Source organism: Acinonyx jubatus, chromosome E3 (genome assembly GCF_027475565.1).
Source record: "Acinonyx jubatus isolate Ajub_Pintada_27869175 chromosome E3, VMU_Ajub_asm_v1.0, whole genome shotgun sequence".
Taxonomy (NCBI): domain Eukaryota; kingdom Metazoa; phylum Chordata; class Mammalia; order Carnivora; family Felidae; genus Acinonyx; species Acinonyx jubatus.
This window is the reverse complement of record NC_069398.1, coordinates 24,830,571-24,850,882: the sequence shown is the minus strand read 5'-3', so window position 1 is coordinate 24,850,882 and position 20,312 is coordinate 24,830,571. Positions and strand designations below refer to the sequence as shown.

Sequence of the window (20,312 nt, the reverse complement as noted above, 5' to 3'; positions counted from 1 at the left end):
ACAGGGACAGATCTCACATAGCTCCGGAGCTGGGGTGTGCTGGGAGAGGCTATGCCCGGGGAAACTGGCTTCTGGTTCCCTCACCCTCCATAATTACTCAGGACCAGGGGAAGGGAAGATTGCTGTGTTTCAGTCACCTGCACATGGTTGATAGGCAGGCCAGTAGGTATCTAACTGCCGTCATGAGGTGATCCGATGGGAAGGAGTCCAGGAGGGTATAACCTTGTGCCCAAGGCATAGAAAGTTCTTCTCATCTGGGAATCCTCGCTCAGAGCAAGTGGTATGATCCACAGGTCTGATTCCCATGGGAGTGCTGGGGTGTGAGACACTGTACCTCCATCCGGAACAAGGGGTGTGCACATCTTTGTGTATCCCCGTATTTTTGTCACTAAAGAAACTTTAAATCTGTAACCGATGGCGTCAGTGGACCCCTAGTCAGTCCCATCACCGTCCCATTGTGACAATCACGTCTCTCTCTGATTCATGTTATTCCATCTGAGCAGGAAGAACCCTACCTACTGTTGTTGGCCAATAGCCAAAGACAACCGCGAATGTCCCTGCAGTGGACAAAACTTGATTGATCACTTTCCAAAGCAAAGAGAGTCAGAACATGGTGGGGATGAGGTTCCTCAGAGCGGGATGCTTAGGAAGGGACAGCCAACCATCTCTGGGAACCCATAAGCCCACACTGATTTACCGCCCGCGGCTCTATTCTGGAACATACAGATATGAGCAAGCAGGTGTTCAACGAGTTTAAGTTGGGATCATTTGTGATGGACACCATGGATTGGCTTTGGTACAGTTCCATTCACCTATGTACTCAGATACTCAGGCTGGGAGATGTTAAGCACTCGCCGGGGACATGTTGACCCTAGGTCTAGCAAGGGCATGGCAAATACTGTAGGTTGGTGGCAAGGTCAGACGGGAAGTGAGCCCGGCAAGGTGGCAAGTCATGATGGAGGACAGCTTTGAGTGTCACGCCTGGGAGACTTCATCTTGTTCCACAGGCAATGCCCAGCCACTGAGGGTGTTTGAGCAGAGGCATGGTTAGAGCTGGATGTCAGCGGCACGCGGGTGGTCCCAGGCAACCGAAGAATACAGGGACCAGATGCAGAGGCTGGTAGAAAACCAATAAATGGACTTGTAGGACATTCCATGAGGCTGTTAAAACTATCCTAAGGAAGAAAAAAGGACAATGCTAGTAATTCAACATCATCCTGCCTTTCACATGATTGTTTCTGGTGGTAAATTCTTATCCTTTTCCGTGAAAGTGGTCTGTGATTCTTAATGTTGATGTGGTAGTTCTGAAAGCGAGTTCCCTAGAGCAGCAGCCTCAGCGGCATCTGGGAACTTGTAAGAGGTGCAGCTTCCGAGACCCCACGCAGACCTACTGAATCAGATACTCTGGGGGTGGGGCCCAGAGATCCGCAATTCGATCCCTTTTCCAGGTGTTCCGATGCTTGGCGGCCCAAGTCAGAGAACCCCTCTGCTAGGTGGAATGTCTGTAAGTCCCGCACATGTTGGGTATGGGCAGATCTTGGCAACTGTTACATTGTTGAAATAAAAGAAAATCCCTCCACAGGCTAAAAACTCAGTAGCAGTCGTGGCCGTCGTGTTAGTGCTATCCGTGCATTCCACACTTGGACTTGTTTGGTATTAAAATATCTCTTCCTGTGTCTTTGGAAATATTGAAAGACCCTACGGATAATTAGAATATATCGTTTTACAAAATTACAAATCACAGTAAGCTTGTTTTTGGGTTTTTTTTCCTTTGAGACAAAAGGGAAAGGGAAGGAAGGCACCTCGGGAAATTTCATGCATGTTAATTGCAGCTTATAGGTTTCCAGAGACAATGTTTTATTTTGCAACCCTTTCGCGGACTCTTATTAGAAACAGGACATTTTTGTTACTATTTGCTGCCCGGGGAGTTTTAAAAGAACTGATTTTCTGTCACAAAAGATTGGAATCAATTGCAGTCTTTCTTTCTAGATAGTGCTAAAACATTTATTTAAGAGTTTAGTGGCTTGCCTGGCCTTATCTGTATTCTGAACTGCTTGTCCAACAAAATAAAATTCATTCATGCCTTTGTTCTTTGTGTTATTGACAAAGCACACACTTTATGTGACTCAAAGCCAGGATCCTGTCTTCTGGGAAAGCTCCTCTCTAAACTTGTCTCAAAGAATTATTTTATTATGCTTCTTTTTTCTTCCCATGCCAACTCCAGAACACCTCAGTGAGGAAACAAAACGATCTGCAGTGGTGATTTAAAAAAGCCAAAAGGCAAAGATGGGGCGGTGGGGGGCGCTTTGCCTGACCTGGGCTTGTTCATCAGAATATCGGGGTCGAGAAAACTGTTTTCTGGAACGAAGACCTCCATGTTTTGCTGCTGCTAGAATACTTAGCTGCTCATTTTCTAGATCATTTTATCATGTATAGATACAATGGCATTTTGAGTAGATCAGTGTAAAAGGGTAGAGCTTTCTTTCTCAAAGACATTCGTTCCTCGTCGGATGAGAATCACCCTAGCTTCATTTGTTGTATATTTACTGCATGCCGAGAACTTGACCGCTTCAGATCTGGAAAGCACCCTCACACAGCAAATATGCCCATTTTACAGATTACGAAACGAAGGGACACTTGTGTAAGAGGGGGTACAGGGTTTGACCCCGACCCTGCCCGGCTCCCAGTGGGCTCTTTCTAACATACCACCCTGGGAAGACACTGCCCCATGTCGGTAAAGGAAAGCTGGTCGCTGCTCTCCTGCCCGTGTTTGGAACACCGCGAGCCTTAGTCACCATGTGGACGGATCTCAAGGCTTCCTGCAGGTGACATAGCGGAGGACTCACAGCTTCTGTTCAAAGTCCCTGACTCATCAGTGTGGGCATTCTTATTTATTTATTTTTTTAATGTTTTAAATGTTTATTTATTTATTTTGAGAGAGAGTGCGTGCTTGTGTGTGCACTGTCAGCACAGAGCCAGTTGCGGGGCTCGAACCCATGAACGGTGAGATCACGACCCGAGCTGAAATCGAGAGTCAGACACATTATTAACCGACTCAGCTACCCAGGCATCCACCTAGGTGGGCATTCTTAACACAGGGCGGAAGAGAATCTTAGAATCTCTAGGAAGCTCTGTTAGAAAACAGATCGTTTTTAAAAAGTAGTTTATTTTAAAAATTGAATTAAGCCATGTATTTGAAACGAAATCCCTGGACAAAAATATTTTTTGCCCTTGTTTGGGATCAAATACCCCGCTCCCATACAGTTTTGGAACCAGAAAATGGAGCCTCATGTACTTACTGATCAGTGTGTGTACTTATGAGTGTGAACGTGCCAGCCAGGGACTGAATATTCCTGTCTCTCCCCAATTCGTATGCTGAAACCCCAGCCCCCAGTGGGATGTATATGGGGGTGGGGCTTTTGGGAGGTGATTAGGTCACAGTGTGGGGCCCTCCTGAGTGGGATCAGTGCCCTTAAGAGAGAGGACAGGAGGGGCGCCTGGGTGGCTCAGCCCGTTAAGCGTCCGACTTCGGCTCAGGTCCTGATCTCGAAGTTTGTGAGTTTGAGCCCCTCGCCGCGCTCTGTGCTGACAGCTCGGAGCCTGGAGCGTGCTTCAGATTCTGTGTCTCCCTCTCTCTCTGCTCCTCCCCACCTCATGCTCTTTCTCTCTCTCTCCTTCAAAAGTAAATAAAAACATTAAAAAATTTTTAAAAAAAGAGAGAAAGAGAGGACAGGAGAGTGATGATCTCTCCACCATGTGCGGAAGAGGCTCCTGTCTGCTGACACCTTGATCTTGGACGTCTCAGTCTCCGGAACTGTGAGGAATAAACACTGTTGTTCAAACTGGGTCAGTCTGCAGCACAGGCTGATTAAGGCAGTGCTCCTGGGACAAAGGATTTAGGATCCCAGATTCCCCAGGAGGATGTAGACTTGCCAGGTCCCTGGAGGAAATCAACTTTCCTGAAAGGGTTTCTGACGACCTTTCCAGTGGAAGCAAATTATTAATGGAACAGGTACCTCACACACCTACAGCACGTTATCAGCAGTCTGCTTGTTAAATAATTAAGTGCTATTTAGAAGTTAAGTGGAGCAAGTGACATCTAGCCAAAGATCTAAATGAGTAGATAAGTCAGAAAGGGGAGGCCAAGCATGTCCCTAAAAGGAAGGGTGGCAGGAACCACAACAGTGAGCAGGGGAGAGCTGGCTGACAGAAAGCAGGTCTGGAGGGGCGCCTGGGTGGCGCAGTCGGTTAAGCGTCCGACTTCAGCCAGGTCACGATCTCGCGGTCCGGGAGTTCGAGCCCCGCGTCAGGCTCTGGGCTGATGGCTCAGAGCCTGGAGCCTGTTTCCGATTCTGTGTCTCCCTCTCTCTCTGCCCCTCCCCCGTTCACGCTCTGTCTCTCTCTGTCCCAAAAATAAAGAAACGTTGAAAAAAAAAATTAAAAAAAAAAAAAAAAAAAGAAAGCAGGTCTGGAATTTGGCTGGAATCAGAAATGCTTTCTGGGGCTCCTGGGGGGCTCCGTCAGTTAAGCACCTGACTCTTGGTTTCAGCTCGGGTTATGATCTCATGGTTCGTGGTTTCAAGCCCCAAGTAGGGCTCTGTGCTGACAGTGTGGAACCTGCTTAGGATTCTCTCTCTCCCTCTCTCTCTCTGACCCTCCCCTGCTCCCGTTCTCTCTCTCTCTCTCTCTCAAAAAAAAAAAAAAAAAAAAAAAAGGAATGCTTTCTCCCAGCACTGATGTGGCAGTTGCTTGGGTTTGAGGAGCCATGTGGGCTCAAACATGCCAAGTGTGTGGCCTGCGGTCTCAACCCACAGGTACCTTGTGCGGCTACAATATGTCCCTCCGTCTCCATAGCCAGTGATGGGGTAAAACAAACAAACAGACAAACAAACGAACCAGAACAGGAAGGGGAAACCAGACAGGGAAGCAGAATACTGCTCTTTGTCTGGGGCGATTCTGTGTCACGGAAGGCACTGGAGACAGGCCTCGTTATTAGCTGCCTGCTTAGAGGTACTTAGAGGCATTTTAATGTCAAAATAACGCAAAGATGAGAGAGACACCTTTTGAATCCAAGCGAAGGCAAGGCAGCTGATTTTATTTATTTATTTATCTATCTATTTATTTATTTAGAGAGAGCAGGTGTATGGGGTAGACAGAGGGAAAGAGAGAGAGAATCCCAAGCAGGCTCCACGCTGTCAGCACAGAGCCCGACGTGGGGCTCGAACTCACCAACTGTGAGATCATGACCCGAGCCAAAGCCAGACACACAACCGGCTGAGCCACCCAGGCGTCCCCCCAAAACTTTCTGACAATTAGAAAACTTCATCAGCATCAGAGTCAGACATGGTTCAAATGTTCTACTTGCTGAATAGGTGACGGGGGACGCATCCCTTCTCTACCGTCAACCCCATTTCCTTTTCCAGAGAAAATATATACTTCCTGCACTCCGGATAACAAAGGTGAAATGAAATGAGGTAGAAAGACATGAGGTTCAGCCCGTCACCGAGAGTAGGTGTTGTTTTTTCTGATTGCAGCCTCAACGGGAAGCTTGTTATACCTTATCTTTGTTTTTAAGTTTTTTATTTTAATTCCAGTGTCGTGAACATAGAGTGCTCTATTAATTTCGGGTCTATAATACAGAGATTTGGCCTTCTATGCGTCGCCCGGTGCTCATCAGGACAAGTGCCCTCCTTAGTCCCCATATACCTTATCTTTCATTAGCCGAAAAGTTGGGGTGCTCGGGGGGGCGTGTAAACACGCCAGTATCCTTGAGTGGGGAATCTGGATCTTGCCTAGAGTTGAGTTTGTCATGGAGCATCAGACAGCAAATGACAAAGAGGGAGTATCGTCGTTGACCCCTGCATGCTTTATCTGGCACATTTGTCAACGTTGGCTGACCTCCCATATCAGCAAATATCTGGTGTAGCAAATACACAAAAGGGTTTATAAATGGCTGGACTGGTGGTGACCAGAGACTGGAAGTCTGCAGCCAAGAAACACGTCTTGTATCTTGACTTCAAGGCATTCCTTACTGACAGTGTGTACTGAAGTTGTCAAACCCTTTGATTTATTTTTTTAAAGTTTATTTATTTATTTATTTAGAGAGAGCAGGCAGGGGCAGAGAGGGAGGGAGAGAGAGAGTGCCAAGCAAGCTCCACACTGTCAGGCTCCCACTGACACGGGGCTCAAACTCACGAACTGCGAGATCATGACCTGAGCTGAAACCAATAGTCGGATGCTTCACCGACCGAGCAGATTCCGGAGCTGGGGCAAGAAATGTGCAGGAGGAACTCACAACATGAGCAAAGGGAATAAGAACGTCCTCAGAGAGTGATGAGGACACGTAAGAGGACACAGGTGCCAGCCAGAAGGAAGTCCCCCTGGCCAACTCTGGGGCAGTATGAGCACTGAACTGAACAAAATCAGAATTTACAAGCCCACAATGATCATAAAAAAAGAAGACAAAGCTCGTTGCGATGGGACAGAGCCAACTAATAAATGTGGGGAGAATGAAGTAGAAAGTCATCGGAATAATAACCGATTTAGTTAAACATTGACAGCGGATGCTAAAAGTAAGCTGAAAGTTTGACGTGAGAAACAAGATATTTACAAAGTCTCCACGAATCCCTTTACATGGATGTGTTATGGGCACCACCTTAAGCCAAACGCACAAAGTTAATATGAGTAATAAAGGGACAAACTGACCTTACCAGTGGATTAGAAGGCACAAATCTGTCAGGGGAACTAGTGTTCCTGCTTTGGGGGACACTTATACTTGCCAAAGTTCATACAGCTAGAAATGTAGTATGAGCTTTAAATTCAGATCTGATTTCAAAGCCCTTGTTATGTCTCCCACATCCTGGGTCTACAGGCTGATATGGGTCCATAACTGGTGCTATGAACCAGCAGAGAGGAGGTGGTCGGGCAGGATAGACAAATGGAACAAGGCAGAGGTCACTGAAATGCCCAGCAGAGAAGGAGCATCCACATAGACTGAATCATGCCACAGAGGAGTGGCTCCTTGGATGTGGAGATGCTCTTTTCCACTCTAGTCCTTTGCTGACGACTTTCTGATTTTGAAGGAAATGCAAAAGGCGTATCCTGAGAACTTGCCTGTGGTATGACGCCCGGAGTTATAATGAGGATTTACCAGAAGACACATTTTAGTAACTAACCGGATGCAACAAAAAAGATGGGTAGCTAATTATATGGTCAATTTCTCATCCATATTTACATAGCGATATTACAGGATTATTTTCACCTTGTAAAACAAATCCATTTGGATAAATCAATATTATTTCCCAATACAGTTCCTAATCTCCGCTCAGGGAAAAAAGTACCGAGAGGCAAATCTAACACTCTTCTCAAAATAATTGGACAAAATTATACCGAAGAATAGCCCTTAAAGAAAAAGTCTGGTTAATAAGTATTTGACAGCAATCAGAAGATGCCTCTAAAAATTTTAGAGCCTCCCTGGAGGGGGTATGTTAATATCCTTAAGAGACTGTGATTTTTGCTACGTGGAGAGTTCTTTTTGATACCCATGTTTGCCTTTTTTTAAGTTACAAATTAGGTCATTCTTTGGACTTGGGGTAAACTCAGCAGAAATGCCTGGAAAAAATAAATGTCCTCCATGTGGGGCAAAGCCAGCAGCTTTACAATTTATTTAAATCTTTGGTGCCTGTGCACATTTTTTTCCAGCCACAGAAACACCTCATTTATTTCACGTGGCCATGGAAAGAGGTATTATTCCATGCAGCTGAATTAGATGAATAAAGTCTGAATTAAAAAAGAAAAGGAGGGCTCCTAAGTGGCTCAGTCGGTTAAGCGCCCGACTTGGGCTCAGGTCATGATCTCACAGTGCGTGGATTTCAGCCCTGTGATGGGCTCTGTGCGGACAGCTCAAGAGCCTGGAGCCCACTTCCGATTCTGTGTCTCCCTCTCTCTCTCTGCTCCTCCCCCGCTCATGCTCTGTCTCTCTCCCTCTCAAAAATAGATAAACATTAAAAATATTTTTAAAAGAAAAAAGAAAATCATTTTATGGGGCACCTGGGTGGCTTAGTTGGTTGAACGTTCAACTCTTGATTTTGGCTCTCGTCATGATCTCATCATCATGATATCAAGCCCTCTGTCGGGCTCCGTGCTGACAGCATGGAGCCTGCTTGGGATTCTCTGTCTCCCTTTCTCTCTGCCCCTCATCCTGCTCCTGAGCATGCTCTCTCCCTCAAAATAAAGAAATAAACCTTAAGAAAGAAGAAAGTAATTAAATTTTTTTTAACGTTTTATTTATTTTTGAGAGAGACAGAGACAGAGTGCGAGCGGGGGAGGGGCAGAGAGACAGGGAGACACAGAATCCGAAGCAGGCTCCAGGCCGTGAGCCGTCAGCACGGAGCCTGACGCGGGGCTCGAACCCATGAACTGTGAGATCATGACCTGACCCGAAGTCGGACGCTTAACCGACAGAGCCACCCAGGCGCCCCGAAGAAAGTAATTTTAAATACGAATCTTCCTAAAACATGTTACCCATTTCCTCTACGTTCTTCGATGGAGTTTGCCAGTTGCAATTCGACTTCTGTCTTTCTTTTATCGATGACTCCGGGTTGGACATCTGGTGTTATAACGGACCATCTATGTAGAGAGGACTTAGATTGGAGGTGGGGGTTCCAGGTCAGGGTAGTTGCCTGAGCCAAGCCAAAGCCTGAGTACCGGCAGAGAAACCCTGGGAGGAGCATGGACTAATGGGCACAGCGATCGTAAGGCACAGCAATAGAAGGGAGAACAGCAGGATGGCCCAGTGGCTCAGCTGGAGGTTGGGCCATGACCCCAACAATGCTCACAGACAGAATCCAGGCGGCTCCGGGTGCATGAATGCCCCGATTTCTGCTCTGTTCTCCCAGTGGGAGGGGTATTTCACGTCAACGCCATCGTCCTGTGTGTCTGGACCCCAGGATTGTTGTTGGGTAAATACGGGCACGCCGGAGGAGGGTGATGCAACCAGAGAGAGACAGGTTCAAGGCCAAGTGCGTGTTATAGGCACACCGTTCTCGGGGTTCCCGCTGCCTAGTTAGTGTCTTTGCATCCTGGAATTAGTTCTTGCTTGAACGTGCTCCGTGTGCCTTTCTGTCTTCACCTTACCCTGAGAATTGACATATAGCCCATCCTGCCCCCTGTCCCACTCCCCAGGCACCAGTGCCTCAGCCTGGCTTCAGGCCTATCCTGGTCCCCCCCCACCCCCAGTCCTAGCTTGTTTCCTGAACCTACAGCCTGCTGCCCCCGCCCCCATTCCCCCATTCTTTCCAATGGCATCCGTGTAGACAGCTAGCCTGAGATACCACCGTCATGGGATGATATGTTTTGAAATACTTTCTTGGTAAATCTGGTTTCATCCTTTTCAACTTTACGCCGTTGACACTAGACCATAAGGCCAGAGAAAAAGAGGGGGAGGGAAGGATGTAAGGGAAGTTCCCGCTGGATGGGAAAGGAAAACAGAAAGTGGTTTTGCCAAGGAAGAGCAAGAGGAAAGAGGAAGGAAAAGGCAAGTATTCGTTACCTCCTCACCCCTGAGTGGCCCGATCTCCCAACCATGAGATGGTGACCTGAGCCGAAATCAAGAGTTGGGTGCTTAACCAGCTGAGCCCCCCAGGCGCCCCTCTACTTGTTTTTAATTGAAATATAATATACATTTATAAAGGGTCCAATATACATATGTATAATATACCTGTTCTGGTGATGTGGTTATATTGCTAAGTCATAAACGACCTCAAAACCTAGTGGTTTTAAAACAAGTTCTTAGTTTCTCCTCTGGTTCCGTCGGTTGACTGGACACAGCCAAGTGGTTCTCCCTCACTCAGTTACCATCAGATAACAGCTAGGGCTGGAGGCTTCTGGAGGGTTCTTTGCTTACACGTCTCACACCTGGGTTGGGATGGTGGAACAAGCAGGCACTGTTACCTCTCTCTCTCTCTCTCTCTCTCTCTCTCTCTCCTGTTTGGAGTTCTCCATGTGGCAAGCTTGGGCTTCTTCCCAACATGGTAGCCTCAGATAATCAGAATGTTGTGGGCATTGGTTTGCTCCATGATGGACACCCCAAGCAAACCAGGCGGAAGTTGCAAGACCTCAAAAGTCCCAGAATGTCAGTTTCCATCTAATTCCACTGTGCAAGCAGATCACGAGGCCAGTCTTTCAGCGGGAGGAAGCGCAAAGCATTCATGGCCACGTATAATCATTCACCATTCAAATCCGGATTTAGGGTACATCCAACGCCCAGAATGGTTCCTTGCATCCCTTCCCAGTCTGTTTTTCTCTCATTCTATCGATAGTCACTCTTCTCTTTTATTTTTAACCTTCTATTATTAAATATTATAATATAATACATATGATCTTTAATGTTTCTGAATCTACAGGTGGTTTCTATTATTTCTTTTTTTTTATTTTTGAGAGAGAGAGAGAGAGAGAGAGAGAGATCACCAACAGGGGAAGGCAGAGGGAGAGAGAGAAAATCCTAAGCAGTCTCCTTGCTCAGCACAGAGCTCGACGTGGGGCCCGATCCCACAAACCTGGGATCATGACGTGAGCTGAGACCAAGGATCAGACGTTCAACCGACTGAGCCACCCAGGCGCCCCTTACAAGTGGTTTTTTAAAAATTATTTTTCCGGGGCGCCTGGGTGGCTCAGTCGGTTGAGTGTCCAACTTCAGCTCAGGTCGTGATCTCGCAGTCTGTGAGTTCGAGCCCCGCGTCGGACTCTGTGCTGACAGCTCGCCCTCGAAGAATCCTAGAACTCACTTTGATTTCTCACTCCCTGCGTGGCACCCGGGGGCAAGTTCGGTTGTTTCAAGCTAGATCTCTAATTCATGCATTTGTCTTCACCTCCACTGTCATCCAAGCCTCTAAATCTCTTTTATGGCCCAGTCTCCTTGCTGATGGCCCTGCCTCTCCCGTCTGTTCCCCTCCAGCAGCCAGAGTATAACCTCCTTAACACGGAAAGCCCAACAGATCGATCTGGGTCCTACCTTCCTCTGCAGCTTGCCCTCATTCCCATCTTTCGTCCTGGACACGCAGCCTGTTTTAGGGACCCAGACAGGTGGATTCTTTTGTACCCTTCATCCTCTTGTGTGTGTTGCTTGCTCTGCCTGGAAAGGCCTCCTTTTCCCCCCTTCCCACCCTTTTCCTGACTGCTGTTCAAGCTCTGCCCAGCAAGATTTCCCCCGTGGATTTTACCCAAAGCAACCCGTCACCGTCAACCCTACCTTATTATTTCCCCTTAGCCCTCTCTTTGTTTTCTGATTACCACTTCTCAGAATTTCCCATTATTGATTCATTTCTTTGTGTATGTATCTCCTTGCCGTGTATTCCGCCGTGTCTTTCCCATTAGTCCGAAGCTCCAGGAAGACAGGACACGGTCAGTCCTGCTTGCACTCTCTCAGCCTAAATCAGTTCCTACAGGCAAGGGTTCGACAAACATTGGCTGCATGAGCCAATGAGCTAAATAGTAATGCCCTTAAGATCAGAAATTGTGTCCTGGACCCCCTTGCCTGGGGAGCACGGGAGCGGGGGGGGGGGTCCTCTAGAGATGCTGCTCTCTTGGATATGTGATAAGATAATTCAACAAAGCCATGTGAGTTCCTTTCTTCACACCCCTAACCGCCTCCTTCTCCTAAAGATCAAGCCATTTTCCCTTCAGAAGCCCTGAAATCTCTGGGAGGCTCGATGTTGTCATGCAAAGGAATCCACTTTGTTTCCCCCGAACGGTCCACCTTTTGATATCGGATCTGGGCCCTGCGGAGAGGGGTCCCTTCTGCTTCCTGCACGTAGAGAGGTTTCATGGAATATTTATACCTCCTGGAAGAAAGAATTGAAATTTCCGAGAACCGTACAGACCTGCCAGTTACTTTCTAGGGCAGGTGCCGGAGGACAAAGGGAAGGAGTTACAGAATGTTGGCGTTGAAAGGACTAACGTCTTCATTTGGTGGAGGAAGGAACTGGGGCCCAGGGTGGATACGGTCCAAGGAATTAGTCAAAGGTGTGGGTTCTGACCCTTCGGCCCAACTCAGTTCAGGGGTCTACTCGCCAGGAATGGGGAGCCCCAGCCCCACCCGACTCCCCGCAGCCTACTCATGGCTACGGTCTTGCGCGCAAGCTCTGTTCCCGCCCAAGGAAGAATCTGTATGTTCTTTGACCTCCACCGGTTCCCTCTGCTCATCTGCTCGACGTGGCAAAGTTCGTCATCTCCGGGTTCCCCATTTGTGTTCCCTGCGGGTAGATGACGTTCTTGGCTTTCTTATCACGAAGAACTGGGAGGAGCCCCCCCTCACCCACGCCAAGACAGCCGCCAGGTGTGGGGACTCCCGGCCCGCCAGATGTGCCGACTATTACGTGTCTCAGCAATAAGCTGTGCCTTCGAGACTCTACTTGGTGAGGCTTGGAATCAGACTCTGCAAGCCCCGCTGGTTCTCAAGCTGGCTCCCCGTTACGCGCCGCTCATGAGGGGCACTAGAGAGAGAACGTCAGGCTGTGGGAGGAGGAAGGAGAAAGTAGCTGCGATTCACTTGTGTCCCATTGGCTTCCTTCCTTCCCGTTCTGTGGCCCCAAGAGACCTTCTCCCCCCTGGCAGCAGCGATTCCTATCCAGAGCAGTGGCTGGATCACGCGTGCCCAACATTTGTGGCACCAGTTTTATCCCTCTCCTCCACCGTCCACACAACCACTCAGCCACCCAGCTGCCCAGCCCCCGGCCGCCAAGAGACCCACACCCAGCTGAGTACCGTACTCTCTCCAGGGGCTGAGCCTTGACGCCACAGGCCCTTCCATCGAGATTCTAAGTTCGAATAATTCCAACCCCCTCCTTTGTGCTCCCAGCCTGTGCTGGTGGTGACACTTACGTATTTATTTGCGTTGCCAAACCCCGTAATGTTCTCCTTGTTCTTTCGGTGGCCCAGTTAAAGGCTCATATTCAGATCTCGCGGTCCGATGACTGGCGTAGTTCCCCCTCCTGACCGGATCGTGCTGATACAGCGGTAAGCCCCAGTTAGGCAGCTGCCGCTGAGATGGGGCTGCAGGGGTTTATTACGTGGGTAGTACGGAGTGGGGGGTGGGTGAGCATCACAGTAAAGCTCATGTTTCTGTTCTGGAAATAGATGCAGTATCTGCCCTGGCCTCTGTGGCATTCACAGTAAGTTCTCAGATTTGTGGAAACGGTTTCTCACACGGTTAAGCAAGGTGATGCTCAGGGCTCTGTCGTGAGCCAGCTAAGTCACTAAGGCAGGAACATCATCTCCCTGAAAGTGAGACGTTTTCTCCACACTGCAGACATGGGCTAATGGCCTAGAATGCTTGGTATTTCTATATATCTATCATCTATCTATTTCTATATCTATCTATCCATCCATCCATCTATCTGCCCATTTACCTATCATCTATCTGCCTATCTATCTATTATCTATCTATTTATCCATCCATCCATCCACCCATTTACCTATCATCTATCTATCCATTCATCTATCTATTATCCATCTATCATCTATCTACCTATCCATCTATCCATCCATCCATCTATCCACCCATTTACTGATCTATTATCTATCTATCTATCTATCCATTCATCTATCCATCAGTCTATCCATCTATCCATCCATCCATCCATCCGTCCATCCACCAATCCATCCATTCATTTATCTATCATCTATCTATCTATCTATCCATTCATCTATCCATCAGTCTATCCATCCATCTATCCATCCATCCATCCATCCATCCACCCATCCATCCACTCATTTATCTATCATCTATCTATCTATTATCTATCTATCCATTAATCTATCCATCAGTCTATTCATCTATCTATCATCTATCTCTCTATCATCTGTCTGCTTGTGTCTCTATGCATCTGTCTTCTATTTACCATCCTGTCGACCTGCCTATGTGACTGCCTATACACTGCATCTATCCATGTATCTACCTGTCTGCCTACTTTCTTTCTTTTTTTTTTTTTTTAGTTTTTTTTTCAATGTTTTTTATTTATTCTTGGGACAGAGAGAGACAGAGCATGAACGGGGGAGGGGCAGAGAGAGAGGGAGACACAGAATCGGAAGCAGGCTCCAGGCTCTGAGCGGTCAGCCCAGAGCCTGACGCGGGGCTCGAACTCACGGACCGCGAGATCGTGACCTGGCTGAAGTCGGACGCTTAACCGACGGCGCCACCCAGGCGCCCCCCTACTTTCTTCTTTATACCCTCTACATTTCCATTTCACTAACTTAACAAAGCAAATTAAAAATAGTGCTCATCAAAGACCATGTGTAGCTTTAGGCTGACAATTGTTTGGAGGTAAAAATGTCATAAAGAGCATTCCTGTGGGTATGAAAACCCGCCTTTCAGATGTTCTTTGAGAATATTCCATGCAGGATTAGCGTCAGGAAGGAAAATTTCTGGCCACAGATATGACACCCATACAGTAGACCTCCATGGGATTCAGGGTACTGAAGAGTGCTCAGCTCAGCCCTCCAGGGCAGAGATGTTGGGTAGGAACTCTTGTAGTTGACCGCTGGCTGGAGTGTAGTCCTGCATGGAGAAGGTGAAGCAGGCCTCAGACAGGGGCCGGGGGAGGAGCTCTACCCTGGGGAAATGGTCCCTCACGTCTAAGAGCAGTTGGTGAGTCATGTTAGTGTTCCAGCTCAGAGACATGTCTGACCAAATCGTTCACGAAGGGCAGCAGCTTAGGGTCTAGTGGGAGAAGCTGGCCAAGTGCAATAGAAGCCACCAATGATCCTTGACTGAATGAGTAAGTGCTGAGTCGTGCGGTATGGATGGAAAGGGGCAGTTCATGAGTCAGGAGGAAAGAGAGCTTGTTAACCATGTAGTCAGCAGGAAGTGGGACTTCTAAGGGCCTTGGAAGAGGGGAGAGAGGGCAGGTGCGAGAGAAGCAGGGAGGTTATAAAAACCAGCCACGGAAAGCTCTCTGTGGGAATTGAAAATCAATTGATAAGTCTTTATTGAGTTTCTACTATTTTCTCAGCACGGTGCTGAAGGCAAGTGTTAAGAAGTCTTCAAGGAACTCCCACCGGCCAGGGACTCGGTCAGGGCTGGGCTTGTAAAGAGGTGAGTGAGTGGATGTTCTGACCAGCAGGGAAGTCCCTGCCCAGTTTATGATGCCCCCCGCCCTTGGCATGGTTTTGAAACCTGGTACAGCACAGTATAGAACACGTTGTTAGGGAGATCTGTCTGGAGCAGAAGTGAGTTTCCAACGGAAGAGAACGTGCAATGGAAAGGAGCCGTGCATGCTTCTTTGAGCCGTGTCAGTGGAGGCGTGGTACAAACTGGGGGATCCCGGGCTTGACCAGAAGTCAGAGGGCCTGCGGTTTGTTTGTTTGTTGTTTGCAATTTTTTAAATTTTTATTAGAAAATTTTTTTTCAATGTTTATTTTTGACTGAGAGAGAGAGAGAGAGAGAGAGAGAGAGAGAGAGAGAGAGACAGAGACAGAGCATGAGCAGGGGAAGGGCAGAGACAGAGGAAGACACAGAATCCGAAGCAGGCTCTAAACTCTGAGCTGTCAGCACAGAGCCCGATGCGGGGCTCGAACTCACGGACCGCGAGATCACGACCTGAGCCGAAGTCGGACGCTCCAGCGACTGAGCCACCCAGGCGCCCCAAAGGGCCTGCATCTTAATTCCAGTTGTTACTTGTGTAGCCTGTTCCCGTCCCGTGGCCTGGTGTCATCTCCCTACGGCCACTGATGACAATTATCATCAGGGGTCTTCCGGTGCCCTTCTGCCAGTACGAATCTGTGAACCATTGATGTGTCTAGTACACAGTTCCTTGTTTTCTTGTCACGGGTGCGTTGCCAACGTGGCCTCGTATTCTTATTGGCTTTAATTGCCTCTGGTTTTGTCAGAGAGAAAAGGAGCTACTAGGCTAGAAAGGGGCAAGGCAGTCAGTAGGAATGAGATGTAGAAAGACAAAGAAAGAAACAGCGTAGGGGCCAGAGAAATTGACTTCAAGCCTGAAGTCAGGGCTAGCAATGAAGGAAAGAAGAAAGAAGAGGGCAAATAAGAAACGTTTGTGCCTCAACAGAACATATTTTGGACTGAAATCAACCGATCTGATGCCATAAAGCAAGCCTGCGAAACGTGAGGACAGCCGGGTGATCGGAAGAGAAGAAAGTCAGGGAGGCACAGTTCATCTGGGAATAGTCAAGGGGGGGGTGGAAGGGTGGGGTCCCACAGACCGTTACCTCTGCTGACCCTCCTTGCCCACGTATTAGAATATGGACCAAACAGTAGTGACCAAGAAGCCCACAACAGCGACGATGTAAAGAGGAGAGAAATGCATGTATTTTTTTTTGCCCAGACAACGGTCCCCAGGGAAGTGGATGGGAGACAGCCAGGAGCTTTGCTTTGTGAGGTTGTACAGAGTCTTAACTCTCTTGTGCTCGGTGACGCCCTACAACGCGGTGCCTGCCAGAATGACCAAAGTTGGGTCATCATGTTCCAGTCCCTGGAAGGGGCGAGTCTGGGAAGGACAACGCTCCCTTTTGCGGGTGGTGAGGTGACACTTGTGGTCCCATTTCGTTGGCGGTGATTGAGAAACAGCTGGGAAATGTGGTCTGTAGCTGGGCAGCCCGTTATAATGTTGGGTTTCTATTTCCCAAAAGAGGAAAGGGAGGATGCGCTGGGGGGCCCAAGTAAGTTCCCATTCAGTTCTGCTGGTCCTGCTTAGGATATGTTACAGCTGATAAGGTCAGGAGCGACCGTGGGCAGACCTCTATTTATTCATAAATCGTGTGTCTACCTGTAGTGAGAGTGTATTCACGTGAGCATAGATGCCAATCACAAACCTTCTCTTTTAAAAATATTTATTTATTTTTGGGAATGCACAAGTGGGGGAGGGGCATAGAGAGGGAGGCAGAAGATTGGACGGGCTGATGGCAGCGAGCCCGACGTGGGGCTTGAACTCACCAACTGGGAGATCACGACCCGAGCCGAAGTCGGACGCCCAACCGACGGAGCCACCCAGGTGCCCCACAAAACTTCTTTAAAAGCCATCATTTATTCATCGCCTCATATGTGCAAGACACGGGCTGAGAGCTTTCTATAAGTATTTTATTTATTTTTCATTAAAAAGTAATTACAGCATAGGGAATACAGTCAATGATATTGTAATAACTTTGCACGGTGACAGATGGTAACCAGACTTATTGTGGGGCTCATTTTGTAATGTAGAAAAATATCGTGTCACTGTGATATACACCTGAAGCTAATAGAATATTGTATGTCAATTACACTTTAATAAAAAAAAAATCACATTCTTATTGTCATCATCGGGGCTCAGAAGAATGGTCCTGCCTCGTATCTCACAGTGACAACATTGCTGAGTTCAGCGGGCAGAGCCTGTGTAGGCCCGGGTTATACACTTGGCCGTGGGTAGAGAAGTCCTGCGCGATTGACCTTCACCGCCTACAATGGCCCCATGGGATGGGAACTGGCATCATCTCCAATTTATGCTAGCGAAGTAAGATCAAGTGGTAGAGGAGGGGTCCGCACTTGGCTCTCAGGGCTTCAGCCCACCTTCTCTTACTACCCCTGGGGTCACCTCCATCGTGGTCACCCACCAGCGGGCACGGGGCTTGCGGGCGTCGCCCGGCAGCGCACGCAGCGTGCCGACAGGTGCCACGTGTAAGGTGGCCCCACCTCTCCCCGAAGGGGTTCACAGGTGGCGGCCTGCAGGGCCAATTTCAGACAGCAGCTAATTCCGATTTGTTATTAATAACAACAGTTCAAAGAACATTTGGTGGAAGACTGCGGGATCCGGGGCTGTTTATGCGAAGGGTTTAATGGGAGGATGCGCAGCTGTAGCGGTCGGATGTCGCCGGGGCCCCTCTGGAGTGTCCCGCCTTGTTTTCCTTTGTCTTTGAACAGACTCGGAGGGTGCCACGTGCGAGCCTGGATGGATGGTTTTGAACCACAGCTAATTAAAAGCAGGCGCTTCCCTGAGGGTTAATGAGGAAGGAAAGTGAAATCGCCCGGGCCAAATCCCCTCTGGTCTGGGCTGTTACTTCCTGGAACAGAAGGGCATGTGGCCAGGGTGCAAATGGGGATAGGAAGCCCTAAGATACTGAGCCAGCAGTGGAAATGAGACACACGGCGTCTTGATCCATCCATCCCGGCTGCAGTCTGCCAGAGAACCCCGTCTCGCTTGGCGCCCGCGTTGACGTGGTTCCTCTCCTGGCCGTGAACCTTAGCATCCTTGGGGAAAGGTTCGCCCGTGGCCAGGGATGCCCTCATGGAGCCAGAGACTGTCCAGCTCCCAACCGTGTGAATCTGCTGCTGATCCCGCATGGATGGCCCTGCACCTCCAGGGAGATACAGCCCTCTAGTGCCCAGCCTTGAGGAGCCGAGAAAGCCTCTGGAAACTGGCATGCTTCCGGCGGGGGGGGGGGGGGGGGGGGGGGGGGGGGGGTGTTCATCTCTTTTTTTTCTCCCAGATGAAGCCATCCCAATCCCCAGCACCTTACTTTTGCATATGAAAGCCCTGGTAATTACTACTTTCATCCTTAAAGCATGCAAGTGACACGCAAAATTAGCACTTGAGAGGATCCACTTTTAGACCTTGTTGTAAAGCAAAACTTATTATTTGAAGATAAATCAATTTCTGTTGCCTGTATTTGCGGTTTCCCCCAGATGGCTAATTACTAAAGATAAATGTGTATAAACACAAGCCTTATCCCTCTCCATCCATCTTCCCTGACTGCCTGTTTATCCAGAGGTTAATAATTGCAATCCTGTAGTGTATTGCCATAGTAATGGCTTTGATGGGCCCGACAAGTTTACGACCTTTTATTACAAACAGAAGGACATGCGTTGCAAGAAAGGAAGGTCATTTTAGAGATAAATGTGCAGATAACTAGGCTCCGTGAACCAGAGCCAAGAGGAAAAAGAAAACACAAAACAAAATATAAAGAGGAGGGTAAAAAAAAAAAAAAAACCCACACAATTGCACAACACAAACAGCATACATGTCACGGAAATCCGTTTACAGCAAAATTAAATAAGGTTCCTGCAAGCATTAATTTTCATATTTTCTGTTTATGCATCGTTGGAATTAGTCCCTGGCTTTGATTTACGAAGAGTAAGACCAGGCACTATCATTCAGACATTTGCCAAATTCATTTAAGGGCTGGAACTTCCATTCAGATGGGACCAAATCCCTCTCTGGTCGAAAGGGCAGGTGGAAAGTAATATGTCTTCATAAGAGTAGCTGAGGATTGACGTGCAGATTGTGTTTTGCCCTCCCTCCCTCCCTTCCTTCCTTCCTTCTCTCCTTCCTTATCATAAAACATTCTCGTCTCCTAACTGGGAAACAACACAGAGGAATGACGTCTTCCTGGCTCCCCATTTCCCATCCCACTTTCGGGAAAAGACCAGCTCGGAGAGATGGCTAATGAAAAATATAACTCTGATATGTGCAAGACACTGTTCTAAGCCATTGACAAACATTACCTCATTTTTTACTCCTCACGAAAACCCTAAGGAGGTGCTATCATTGTCTCGTTTTATAGGTAAGAAAACAGAAACCCGGAGAGCTAAGTAGCCGGCCAAAGGCCAGAGGGGGACTAACGGGAAGCAAGATACCCGTCCACCTGGGTCGCCCTCACAAAATCCCGTGGTCTGGGGGGCTTATAAACAAGGGAAATCTACTTCTCACAGTTCTGGAGGCTGGAGGTCCAAGATCAAGGCACCCACAGATTCAGTGTCGGGTGAGAACGCGTTTCCTGGTTTGTAGATGGCTGTCTTCTCAGTGGCAAAAGGGTCACGGGAGCTCTCCCCGGGGTCTCTTTTATCAGGGAGCTAATCCCATCACCTTCTGAGGTCCCCACCTCCAAATACCGTCACACTGGGAATTAGGATTTCAACATATGAACTTGGGGGAGATACAACGTTCAGACCATAGCAAGGAGTCAGATGCCCGTTTGCAGGTCTCCGAGGCCTTAGCTCATCTCTTGGCTGAGATGCCATCCTGCATCTGAAGCCGGTCACTCTCTTGTGCTGGCGAGTGGTCGAGGGGCCCACGCTGACACTGAACACATAGGACTTCCTGACCAATGTTCTGTCCAATACGCTGGGTCGCACCTGAGAAAAATTATCCTGGACAGAGTTAAGTAGGCAAGGAAGACTTTATTCAAGACTATTGCAATAGGGGAGAGAGATTGAACTCGACACCAAACACAGTGGGGGCAGCTGGGGACTTAGATCGTAGGCAGTATTTCTGGTTGAGCCTCGGTCGGTTGAGCGTCCGACTTCGGCTCAGGTCACGATCTCACGG

General features: G+C 48.3%; 1 protein-coding gene across 3 annotated transcripts in view; it reads left to right on the top strand.

The window, feature by feature from the left end:
- Positions 1–20,312, top strand: part of LOC113594491 (uncharacterized) — a 563,365-nt gene that overhangs the window by 425,028 nt on the left and 118,025 nt on the right. The window lies entirely within an intron of this gene.